The sequence below is a fragment of the Rhipicephalus microplus genome, unplaced genomic scaffold (genome assembly GCF_043290135.1).
Source record: "Rhipicephalus microplus isolate Deutch F79 unplaced genomic scaffold, USDA_Rmic scaffold_28, whole genome shotgun sequence".
Classification (NCBI taxonomy): Eukaryota; Metazoa; Arthropoda; class Arachnida; order Ixodida; family Ixodidae; genus Rhipicephalus; species Rhipicephalus microplus.
Window position 1 is genome coordinate 5,180,188 of NW_027464601.1, and position 11,926 is coordinate 5,192,113.

General features: G+C 43.8%; 1 long non-coding RNA gene across 1 annotated transcript in view; it reads left to right on the top strand.

Moving 5' to 3' along the window:
* The window catches only part of LOC142786700 (uncharacterized), a 64,877-nt gene extending 63,541 nt beyond the window's left edge, over nucleotides 1-1,336 (top strand). The window contains exon 3 of the long non-coding RNA XR_012889122.1: nucleotides 1,236-1,336. This is a non-coding gene — a long non-coding RNA (uncharacterized LOC142786700). The remainder of the gene's footprint in view (nucleotides 1-1,235) is intronic.
* Nucleotides 1,337-11,926: the final 10,590 nt, after the last annotated feature.

Consider the following 11,926-nt stretch of genomic DNA (forward strand, 5'->3'; position numbering starts at 1 on the left):
AATATTCAGCGCAGCCTAAAAAATACTAGCAATTTTAAAATTTTGTTTCTACGTATTTTCTTGTAAAAGAACCCACCGACTAATACTTACATACTGCGGAGCACCCAGCACCTCTACCACGCATGGCGTCAGGGTTTATATAGCGTTCATTCCGCCCGAGCACTCAGCAGCGAACAGGAAACTTAAGGCGAAACACGTACACACACGATTATGGTACTGGTGACACCCTATGAAGATGAAAATAGAGAGTCTGATGATTAGAGATAAGGATTATGAGAATGTACGCATGAGCAAAAGCGCAGAACAAACGCCGACAGTATTCATGCTACACCTCGGATTATATTCGAAATACTGTCTTTTTGATCGTCAATGACCACAAGTTTGAGCAGCGCCACCAGTTCAATATGGCTGGGCGTTCAGCAAGTTCTTAATCTTTGGCTAGGTGGCTGAATTGTGTGACAGACAAACCTCACTTAACAGTTATGCACTTTGCCTCGAATCATCACAAAATGTCTTTTTCTTATTTAGTACTTGCCCCTTTCATAGTTACTCTGGTTTGGTTATGGAGGGGAAGCACTTCAGGTTCGAGGCTTGTCCGTCTATGCTTTTGTTCATCACAGGGAATTGTGTTTGTATGTGATAAACCAAAAACGTTTGCAATGGACAAACAACAATCATAATGGTGACACGGCCATACTAAGTACCAACTAGAAGAAACACTTTATGCTAGTTGGCCACTTCAACGTAGACATAAAGGGCCTTTGGACCAAGCTTTCTCGTTCACTCAATGTCCGTTTATGTCAATCAGTTTACGCGATATAGGGTAAAGCTCGCACAACATACGTCCGACATAAAAGAAGGTTTAAATATACACTCATATCATATTTGTGACGAAAGAATATGAAAACCTACAAACAGAAACTCGTAGTTCTAGTCGGCGACTTGACTTCAATTGAGACATTATGCCGCATATGAGACATGCCTTTTTACGTCCCTTATCAGATAAACATAATTTCTCAATATCGGAAGTCTAATTATGCAATCATGCGTTCACACTATTCTCCCTTCTTTCAGTCGCGAGTGAGACTTCACGGCTACACCGGAAATGATAAGATGTGTCACCACCATATAAATATATTTGATAGATTGGCAATCATTGTTACATGGATTCCCGTTTATGTATGATCACTTTTTTGAAGTCTGGTATTTACAGTAAACTTTACTTTCTCTTCCAGGAACTTGCATTAATGGAAGATGCAAACGACAGCGTCGTCAATGGCCTTACAGATATGACGAACATTTGTAACAAAATGAATAAATCACATTGTTATAACAAGCACAGAACTCTGTCTGTTTATTGTAGTTGAGTGCTTCCCGTGAGATCTGTCTATTCCTAGATATCCGCGTTTGCATCTAAATAATTGCCTGGTCCAGACCCATGGCACTTCATGACAATCGATTATTCTTTTATTTGTTTGCTTATAATAATTACACCTCGTAATTTATCTGATGTAGATATGAACCTATTTGTGTGACCCTAAATGGTTTTTTTCATCTTATATAGGTTCTTCAGTAGTCCTTCATATATATAACCAGTGGAAACGACTTGAAAATGCGGGCTTTGTTTAAACAGCAAGAGTGATGTATTATTCACCTTCTCGTTTTAATTAATGGACACTTACCGGGTTTGATTCATCAGGCAAGATTTTGTTATACGCTCTCCATCCAGGGGGTTCTGCGAGGATAGTCAGGTTTTACCTGACCATCCCCTAGTGGGCATTGCCAGGTGACCCTCAGTCAAGTAGCGTCTAATATGGACCCAATCAAGTTATTTCGCACGTTCCATTTTGTTTTATTATTGAATGAAAAAAGCACACCTTGTCATTACTTAGTAGTGAATTCAGTCGCACACAAAAATGTGCGACTGCCCACATCTTTTTATGGGTGGCACTCGAGCAGATGCGTCGCAGAGTGGTGTGGGTATCGCACGAGTGTTGTGAAATTGTGTATTGTTCAGCAAAGCTCAATTGTTATTTCATGTTTATTATTTTCATTTTGTGAGACGGCACATAATCTGGCAGCCTTGTGCTCCATGTTGAGCAATGTCAGATGTAGTTTCCTAGTGTTCTTCTTAGGCGCTCATGCACGACGACTGAATTGATGCAGTAGATTCTGTTTATTAAAGTCGTTTTCGCCATATCATCACCTCGTATACGTCACCGAGTGCTGAAATATGGCGCAATCGACAGGATTCACGCGGCGGAAGCCAGACCCACTCTTTTATGTTTTGTGAGTTGGTGTTTGGTACCATCAGCCCGAATCTCTGCCTTTGTCTGCGTTAAGCTTCTCTTAAGCTTGTCTGCCTGTCCATTGACCGCAATGTCGCTATTAGAATGAGGCCACTGCGAATGAGGCCACTGCGAAAGACCTAGACTGGTTCAGAGTGGACATTATATGCCATAATCTTTCGTGCTGTAACCCACACACGACAAGTTCGAAGGAAGATATGACTGAAAGCTTTGTTCATGACATCGTCCGGAACCGTCAATCATCCATTCTGCCCGATTCGACAGCTGAGACGTCGGTTTTAGGTACGCAAGTGCTGATTGACCTGCTCCAGCCGTTTTTTTACGTTGCCACGATGGTGAACGTTACCAGTAAAATTCACTACGTTGCCTAACCTCTCGGCCTCACTCTCAACCTTTAGTGGTGATGGTAGCGTTTCATATCACCAGTGGCAAGATTAACTGTAGCGTACGTACGCCCCGTCGCGGTGTTCTAGTAGCTAAGGTATTCGGCTGCTGACCCGCATGTCACAGGATCCAAGCACGGCTGCAGTGGCGCGTTTCCGATGGAGGCGGAAACGTGGTAGGCCCGTGTGATAAAATTTAGGTGCTCTTTAAAGAACCCCAGGTGGTCGAAATTTCAGGAGTCCTCCAGTATATGGCGTCTCATGATATTGAGGTGGTTTTCAGGCGTTTAATCCCACATATCAATCAATCGAACTCAAGCGTACCCAAGAATTCGCATCCTGGACCCTGTCTACTCGCCTCGCTGTAGCACTTGGTGAGCTCTGTGACTCTGCTGCAGATTGGAAAAGCGTGATAGGAAACCAGTCCTGTACAACTGACAAATCCTCAGCGCTATATTAATGCATACACGGTGTGCGCGACGCACACTTAGCAAAAAATATCGCTGCAACATGGCCACCAACTTCGAGTTATTTTCTTGCCATCATCACACAACTCGGCCTAACTTTAGAGCATGCCTCTTTCCTCAAGTCAGCCGCCCATTGCAGCCAGAACATCAACCTCACGAGTGCCTCTCATGCCTGTTCTGCATAATAACAATATGAACGACAGATATTGTCACCAATCGATGCGTCTCAGTTACCAGTCTCGTGAACCATTTTCTCGTTACCATTTGAAGAGCGAAACAGTCGTCACTCTGCAACCAACTCTGGAAATAGCACACCTGCTTATCGCCTTGAAGATGACCTAAACAAGGCCACATGCTATTATTGTTGGCATACTGGCCATCTTGCATCTCACTGCCCTCGTTGAAGATGCAATGCTTAGAGCTAGCAAACGAGTCTCCCTTCAATGGCCTCCTTGCGGGTTTCACAGCCACCCAAAGAACTATTTGTGCAGTGGGCCGAAATTAAAGCACACTTTTAACTTGTACGCTCTGTTGATGCGTTTTCAGACAGTGGTTTCCAAAGCACCATGCTCTCGCTGAGTGTTGTTGGATTTTAGAACCTCTTACCATGGTCCAACCTCTCACATCTCTCGTAGGTGTTGGTGCCGTCATGCCAGTTGGTACAATGTGTACTCACATCACTGTGGAGCCCACTTCTGCAGTGCTTGAGCTTCTAGTTGCGACTTGAAACATTTCGCCTTTGATCCCGGGAGAGTACTGGTTTAAAACTGATCACGCTAAGCTTATTGTCCGACCTCCTCATCTAACAAAGATTCACCAACCGAGCAGGGTCGTTGTCATGCGATGCCTGGAGAAGCGGCTTTCAAGAATGTCTAATGCTGTTGTGCTGTCCAATATTTCTATCTTTTTGTTTAAAAACGCGACGTCCTTTACAGCTTTTTCGCCGTTTTTGGCGTTGCCGCACAAGCCCCAGACATGGTTATTCCTCGAATCAAATGAACGGTTACCTATTTTGATGCCACATGAACCAAGCGTGGCGCGACTTTAGTCGAGTGATACCACGTCAGAATCCCCATGGACGCAGCTACGTGACGCCCACGTAAGTTATTAGTTAAAACAAGAGGACATGGCAGTTCAGCACGTATTGAACCAGCATGTAGACTTCTTTGCCACGGATGACAGTTACTTGGGGCTTTCCAAAAGTACTGACCACTCTACTGATCTTTGCCAGATGTATCATCATATACCTGTCGCGTGCCTAGACCCAGCAAAAAGAATGACGATTTCATTGAAAGTCACAGTCAAGAGCTTTATGCTAAGAACTCAAACTTGAAGACAGGAGGCTGGGCCCGGGGGACATTTGCAGAGAGTTAGCCATCCACTGCAAGCCAATGAATTGAAAATGAAGAATCAAAAAGAAGCTAATGCGAGCATGCACTTGGCCATACTAAAACGTGTCAGTCCTCTGGTTGAGCCCTGATAGCAACTCAGCTGTAATATTGAGACTGTTCGAGATAAGAAACCCGCAGGTGGTGTGCACAAGACCAAGAATAAGCCGTTAAGCCAGCTGCAAAGCTACGCATGAACAAGCGACACAAGCCGAGTAAGGCAGCCTTGCCATTGCAAGACATGAAAGTGGGAAAGGCACACGAGGCTATAGTAGCTTTATATCACTACAACCACGCCGTATACAGTAAGGTCGAGCTGACTGACATGACAGCCAGTACGGACGCGTGGCCTAAGGTATAAAATAAGGAGCAGGAGGTTGTCCGGCAACTGAAGTTCTAGGTAGAAAAGGTGAAGCACTTTATATTATGTAAAATGTGCAGTACGAAATGGGCTCAGCAGAAGTGGAAAGGTCACTAGGCTCTGGACAAGAAAGAAGAGATTAAGGTCAGAGTTGAACATATTTTGATGACGTCATTACTGAAACGGCGCGAGAAAAGGCAACAGAAGAGGTACAGAAAGTGGGGTTCACGCAGTGAGCAAGTCAAACAACTTCAGATGGCCGCGGTGGTCTAGTGGCTAAGGTACTCGGCTGCTGACCCGCAGGGCGCGGGTTCGAATCCCGGCTGTGGCGTCTGCATTTCCGATGGAGGCGGAAATGTTGTAGGCCCGTGTGCTCAGATTTGGGTGCACGTTAAAGAACCCCAGGTGGTCTAAATTTCCGGAGCCCTCCACTACGGCGTCTCTCATAATCATATAGTGGTTTTGGGACGTTAAACCCCACATATCAATCAATCAACAACTTCAGATGAACCGCAATAGAAACATCAGGATAACATCAAAGCACGCAGAAAGGCCATACCTCAGACAAAGATGAAGAGTTTTAAAAAGAAAAACCACATCTTTACAAGATTCTGGGTTGATATTGCTGTTTTCGTTGCTGCTAGACTATGGGACTTCAAAAAATGGGGTCAGGTGTGATCTGACAAGCCCATAGATCATTTTACAAAAAGAGGGTGTTGGATGTGAGACTGTACGTGATCTCGCAGCCTTGGGATTCATGTTGAGCTAGTCGATACGCGATTTCCTAGTGTTGTCCACAGCTGTCCAGCACGCGTGCCAACGACTATATTAGTGCCTTAAATAGCTCCTGTTTACTTAAGTCGTTTTCGCCATATCATCGCCATGTTTACCTCGCCGAGCCATCACAATTTATTCATTGAAGGAGATAAGTTGCCTTCAACGAATGCGGAGACGCTGATCTTGGGTTATGTTCCCTTATTGAATGTTTTAAATAAACATTTGAATGCACACCGCTGATACCCCCGCTGCGTGGTGCGCGCTAAATCATATGCAGCCTGTTCTTTTTAGGAATAGGTCCTTCTGTGTTGTGGAAAATCAATTAGCTAAGCTTGATCCCCCTTGTATATGCAGTTTCACTGGTGCCAGTAAATGTCAAATGGCCCAAACTCCTGACTGCCAATTAACGACCCGTGTCCACCCAACACGAGCACTCTCCAGCTGCTCGTCTTTCTTTCAAGGTGAAAGCTCTAAAACCGGGGACAACTTTCTTTGACAATAAAGGGAAACCTACAAGGGCGGAATTACAGCTCTGCGATGAGTTCAGACTTGACTCGCTTTTCGAGTGCCAGTCGTGTTCGAATAATACCACTGCATAGAATATACTACGTTTGCTTACAATGTTCTTTGTGGATAAAATTCAACATACGGTCCTTCAGCGAGTTGTCAGAACAGTTGTGGACGACGAGCACTCAACTAAGGACGAAGACGCCATTTGGACTGTGAGGTGCATATGAAACGTGCATCGTCTTCAGCCGTGCAAATTTGCGAAGTGTCATTATATGAAGCTAAACAATTATTATTATCGCCTTGGTTCGCATAGCGTCTCCCGATGAACAGCATACCGTAGAAAATAATGTAATGTTGTTTTCAGTGTCATCACGTGGAAAACCAGACGCATTTGTGGAGAGAGAGAGAGAAACAACTTTTATTGAAACGGCAAGTGTGTTTGTGGAATTTATGTCTTTTGCGATGGCACCCATCCACTTTGGTTCTATAGCCTTTCCTTCATTGCCACAGAAAGTTGTTCCCGAGTATAGAAGCCTCATCAAACGCAAAATTTAGGCATCGGTGTGAGGACGAACAACTGGGCAAGTTGGTACTGCATGATTAGAAATAGAAGGCGCTCAGAGAATGATAGATCGAAAGTAGAAAGAGAGACGTACACGCGCCAGGCGAAACTTTCGAGAGTGCTGATTCTAAGAAACGCTAGGTACAAACTATGAAGACCGTACTGTATATTTTATTGTTGCGCAGTCACCTTGTGATATTGCCATTTTTTCTGGGATAAAGATACGGAGGCCATATTCGAGCAGTGGTCACCATCTTAAAAAAATTATGTTGTAAAATTTTTCCACTTATTTCTACCCTTAGAATTCAAAAAGTATGCATAGAAATTCTGCACAAGCACTTGCAATCTCTGCAAAATATTGCCAGGTGGCACTATGTCACACCTAACATTGTTGCAATGCATGAGCTTGCCCTTTATGAACTGCTTTGTTTGACCTTACGATACCTTTTTGCTCGTGAAACTGGAACGCCATAGACCACACCCACCCGATATCGGCAGATTTACTTTATTAATCAACGGTACAGGCTGGTGCTTTGCCGAGGCAAGGAATTCCGATTTTTTAAGGTTTAGAGATTTTCTGAGGTGCAGGAAAGATCACCTTTACATGTCATTGCTTAGCTTGTTCAAGTTATGAGACACATGTTAAACATGCCGTATCACATATACGTCTACATTAACACAAAGTGGCAATGGTGCACTAGGCGGAATTGCAATTTTTTCAGTTATTTCGTGGAAAAGAACCAGTACAACTTGCGGAAGCCTGTCTCCTTGAGGTGGTTTGTCCGCTTGCCAAAACTCGGTGCTACACGACGGGGACAACATTTCCAGAAAGCGTTAACAAAGCAGATGCTGGCAATACTACGATTAGAAAGCTTTCAATGACAGAAGATAAAGCGCCACGGCAGTCAAGTCATGCGATGCAGTTACTGTCAGCACACGTGGTCTGTCTGAGAAGCCATTTATAAAGACGTTATGCAGGAATCCACTGACAGTTCGTAAGTCTCTTGAATCGGAGGTAATACCTGCCTAAAGGTTGTAAAGGTAATGCTATCGACTAGATCGGCGGTACTGGATCTGTTGTCAACACGACAAAAAAAGTCATCGTCAAACATTAAAACTGTCCTAACGCTACTACTACTATCCGCAACAACAGCGCAGTTGAATTTACCTAAAAATTGTGGGAAGGCGGATCTAGACTATATATTGTGGAAATTCGGCTCTTTTAAAGACACAGACGCTTGTGCATTGAACGTGGGTGGACTTCAGAGACTATTAAGAGAGCGCCGTGAATCATGATTCCAGAATTTATAACTCTTCTTGAATTGGCACGGCATACTGTCTCTCTATAAATTCTTAGACGCACATACGTTACCCAAGTTTGGGATCTTTCCTTTAGTTCTAACTTGGCTTCAGGACGACAAGCGTATCCGAAATTTTAGTCTTCGACGAATTCTCTGCCTCTACAATACCATTTTTTACTTTGTGTTCAAAATTTCTTAGTACTTTGCATTCGTGGAAGACGCATCCGGATACGTATGTGCCACTACCACAATGAATTTGGCCAGCAAAAATAACTTTCCTTGCTTTCGCGAGCAGACATGCACAGACATGCAGTTTTATGACAATTTGGAGCAATTTTTGGAGCAGCAAATTCTTAGTTTTGTAGCGCAAAAATGTAAATTTCGAGCAAGTTACAGGGGGGAATGTGCATTTTTTCACTAGAAACCAAATTTGGAGCAGAATAAAAAGAAGGCTTACATTTAGAAACAAACTCTCTGTAAACAATTCATTATAGGTTTCAACGTTAAACGTTGAACAATTCAGATAAGGTTTCAACGTTAAACGTTGTCTAGCTCAGGTTCCAATGACGGCCTTTCTGGATTCAGGGATTCTTGCACCGTTTGCTGAGTTGCCGACCTTAACTCCGACGTGGTCAGTAGCTTCGCAGCCACTGGGAACTGGGGCCGAGGCTTGATTGACGCAAACTTGTGGGAGGTAGTGGCCCGATACAGCACTAGGGTGACTAATCCTTCTCGGGTGAGCGAGTGAGTTATCAGTGGTGGTCACCGGTGAGGCTGCACCCAGGCCTCTTATTGAAGTTTCATCACCACGCGGATTTTTTTAATCCGGTTGGGACTTGCGCGGCAACCGTATTTGAAACACAGGCCTCTTGCATTCGAGGCTGATGCTCTAACCACTACGCCATCACCGCACTCCTATAAACCATTCGACATTACCTAAGTCGTGCAGTGTAAACATGAGAATTGCTATTTCAATGAAAGTGGTATTTTGAACCATCCCACTGAGCCAACAATAATAAATTTCATATTAGACTTTGCTGCGCCTTCCAAATCAATTGACAGACTCTACGAATTTAAATATGGCTCTGCGAAGCTTGTGACCATGAAATTTGGGAGATTCCTGAAACCGAAGAGTATGGGTGGTAAAAAAAAAACTGGAACTGAATTTAGTTTTTTTTTTGAAGCAGGAATGTCATACACTGCAGTAAATTATTTCCAGTAGCATAATTAGACATCAGTTACTATTCTGGTACTCAGAATTAGGCACGGTACAAACGCATGAGTAACTGAACATTCTGTGCAGTGTCCCATAACTAGCGATAACAGCCCCTTCCAAATCTCAAAATGCTTTTTTTTTGCAATGCACCAGTGTAATATTGCAAAAGTGGCTTATCCAGGATTCTCTGCTCCGGTTAGAATCCTAAGACAAGAAATTTTCTAAACACTACACCTCCCCCCCCCCCCCCAACTTCTCACCTTGTTTTTTTTTTTTTTTCACCGTCGGGTTACGTACTACTTCAGCTCTTGCTCGCAAGGCGCGTTCGACCAAGTAAAGTAACAACAGCGCTCACTCGTTGGCCTCGCAACAGTACCGCGGATGTCTATCGCCAGGACCGCGGCTACGACGGCGCAACTTCAAGACAAAAAAGAGGGCTTGGAGCTTTTAGTGAAATGAGGAGTGTCAACATTTTTTTGTTTTTTAAGCTTTATTCACAAGTTGTGCGAAATTTTAAGGCAGCTCTTATAGGATGAATCAGTTTTCAAAGCTGGCCATGTTTTCGCTGGTAAATCAAAACAACAATCAGTGGCTATGGGCCACTGATTGGCTACAGACGTAATCAATAAGCAAAAAGCCCTGTGAGCTGACGTTGCAGACGGCAGGGGCGTTGCCAGAATTTTTTTCGAAAAGGTGCAACCTTGATTAGAATGGGTCTCAGACAAGCAGATCTGGTAGACCATTATTTTCTGCGCCGCTATATACCATTAAAATTGAGGGGGGTGGGCGCGGGCCTGGTGTGCCACTCCCTGTCTACGCTACCAGTGCATGGAAACGTGTGTGCTCGGGTGCACATATGGGAAAGGACTGCTGGGGAGGAGGATGGAAGTTGCACACGCTGTGATTAGGTTACCTTGGCGAGAGAAGTAGCTTTAACACACTGAAGCGGCACATGTAGGATGTAAGGAAGAAGGTTTCGTCCAACGTGCTGCCCGAACACTCAGAAGCAACTGGCCGCGAAAGAAACCGAACCAGGGTGAAATAACCAAATTTATGGGAACATTATTCGATTTCCTGGCTTTATTTAGATTCTCTGACAACTCAGACAACGGCTCATGTTCTTGAAAGTAACGACAGCAACTAACCCCAGATGTGCACACCTACATCCTATTTTAAACCATACATAATCGGACTGTTCACACATTAATTTTTAGTTGTGAGCGTGGCTTTTGTGAAGAAATTTAAACGTTTCGCTGCTATGCGAGTATTTATGGTCGGTGCTCATGTTAACACCATAGACTCAAAATAATAACAACAACACAGAAAGAGAGAGGTGACAGTGGCACTGCAAGCAGCCGTGAAAATGCTCTCACTTATGTAGCACACTGTAGCACACCGCTGGTAACCTTTGCTGCAACTTTCGGATAGTATTGTTTGCAGAAATCCGCACACATGAAGTCAAAGCAAAACAACGCCGTTCGAAAATGAAAACACCGCGGAGTCAGGACAACAGTTCACATGCAACTGCCAGCTTTCTTTTGCCAGTACGAGGTGATATAACGTGATCTAACCCTGCACGTCACAACGATTGCAACGCTTGCGCCTCCGGTAGTGGGCCTTGAGCCCAATGTGCTGAGGTATTTCGATGACTGATCCTTGGTATGCTGGACGGCGCAGCAAGCAATAGAGGAAAAGTGGCCGATACGGGGTAAATAAGTGGTCGAAAAGACAGTGACAAAAACTTTTCAAAAGCGCTCAACTATAGAATCTTGGCTTTCTAACGTATTTTAAGTGGCGTAAATGAACATCGTGTATAATATAAAAATCAAATGTTAGTGAAGTGTTGCATCAAACCCTTTTATAACATACTCTGTTCTGTCATGCAAACTTTGCTTTATGTCAAGCATCAATTGGTAAAAAATTAAAGCTCACTCAAACCCACTTAAACATACTTAGCGCCTGGGGCTCATTCCGACCCACGAACACTTTCTTAAACCAGACTCGCTCAGGCTCAAGCTCGCTATATATTACTTACCCTTACTCCGTGAAGCACATGGCTTAACTTGAGTATGAGGAAGGGTCGACTAAGTGAACTCATAAGTGAATTGCTGTCTTAAGGTGTCGTGTTCAGGAGATCATGACAGAGTGCCCAAACTTGAGAGGCTAGAATATTTCAATCGATCAGATAGATACTTCAAAGACCGACAGATATGGTTGAGGTGCTTTTAGTTCGCTAAAAACATTCTTCGCTTAAACGAGCAAGTGACAACCATGAGCTCAGCTGTTAAGGAGAGCGTCATTTTGAGACTTAAGCTTTTCATGTTTCCACGAATAGAAACCACTTACGAGACGTTTTGAAACTAGCCACTATGTACCAGCACTAGCGTTCAGGCGATATTCGAAACAGTGCCCTAAGTAAGCTTTAGAATTCAAACCACTGGTCAACAGCAAGAGAAAAAAGGAATTCCTCGTTATTATGGCAGGACAACAGCACTTGCTAGGCTAAAAAAAGAAAACATTGGAAAACTGTGGCCGGTTTCACAAAACTTTCTTACGGAAACATTTTCCAGACTTTGTTGCGTAAGTCAATTCGCGAAACGAAAAAAAAAACGTCGTAGAAGGCCATCGTTGTCACATCGGCCGTTGCAATAA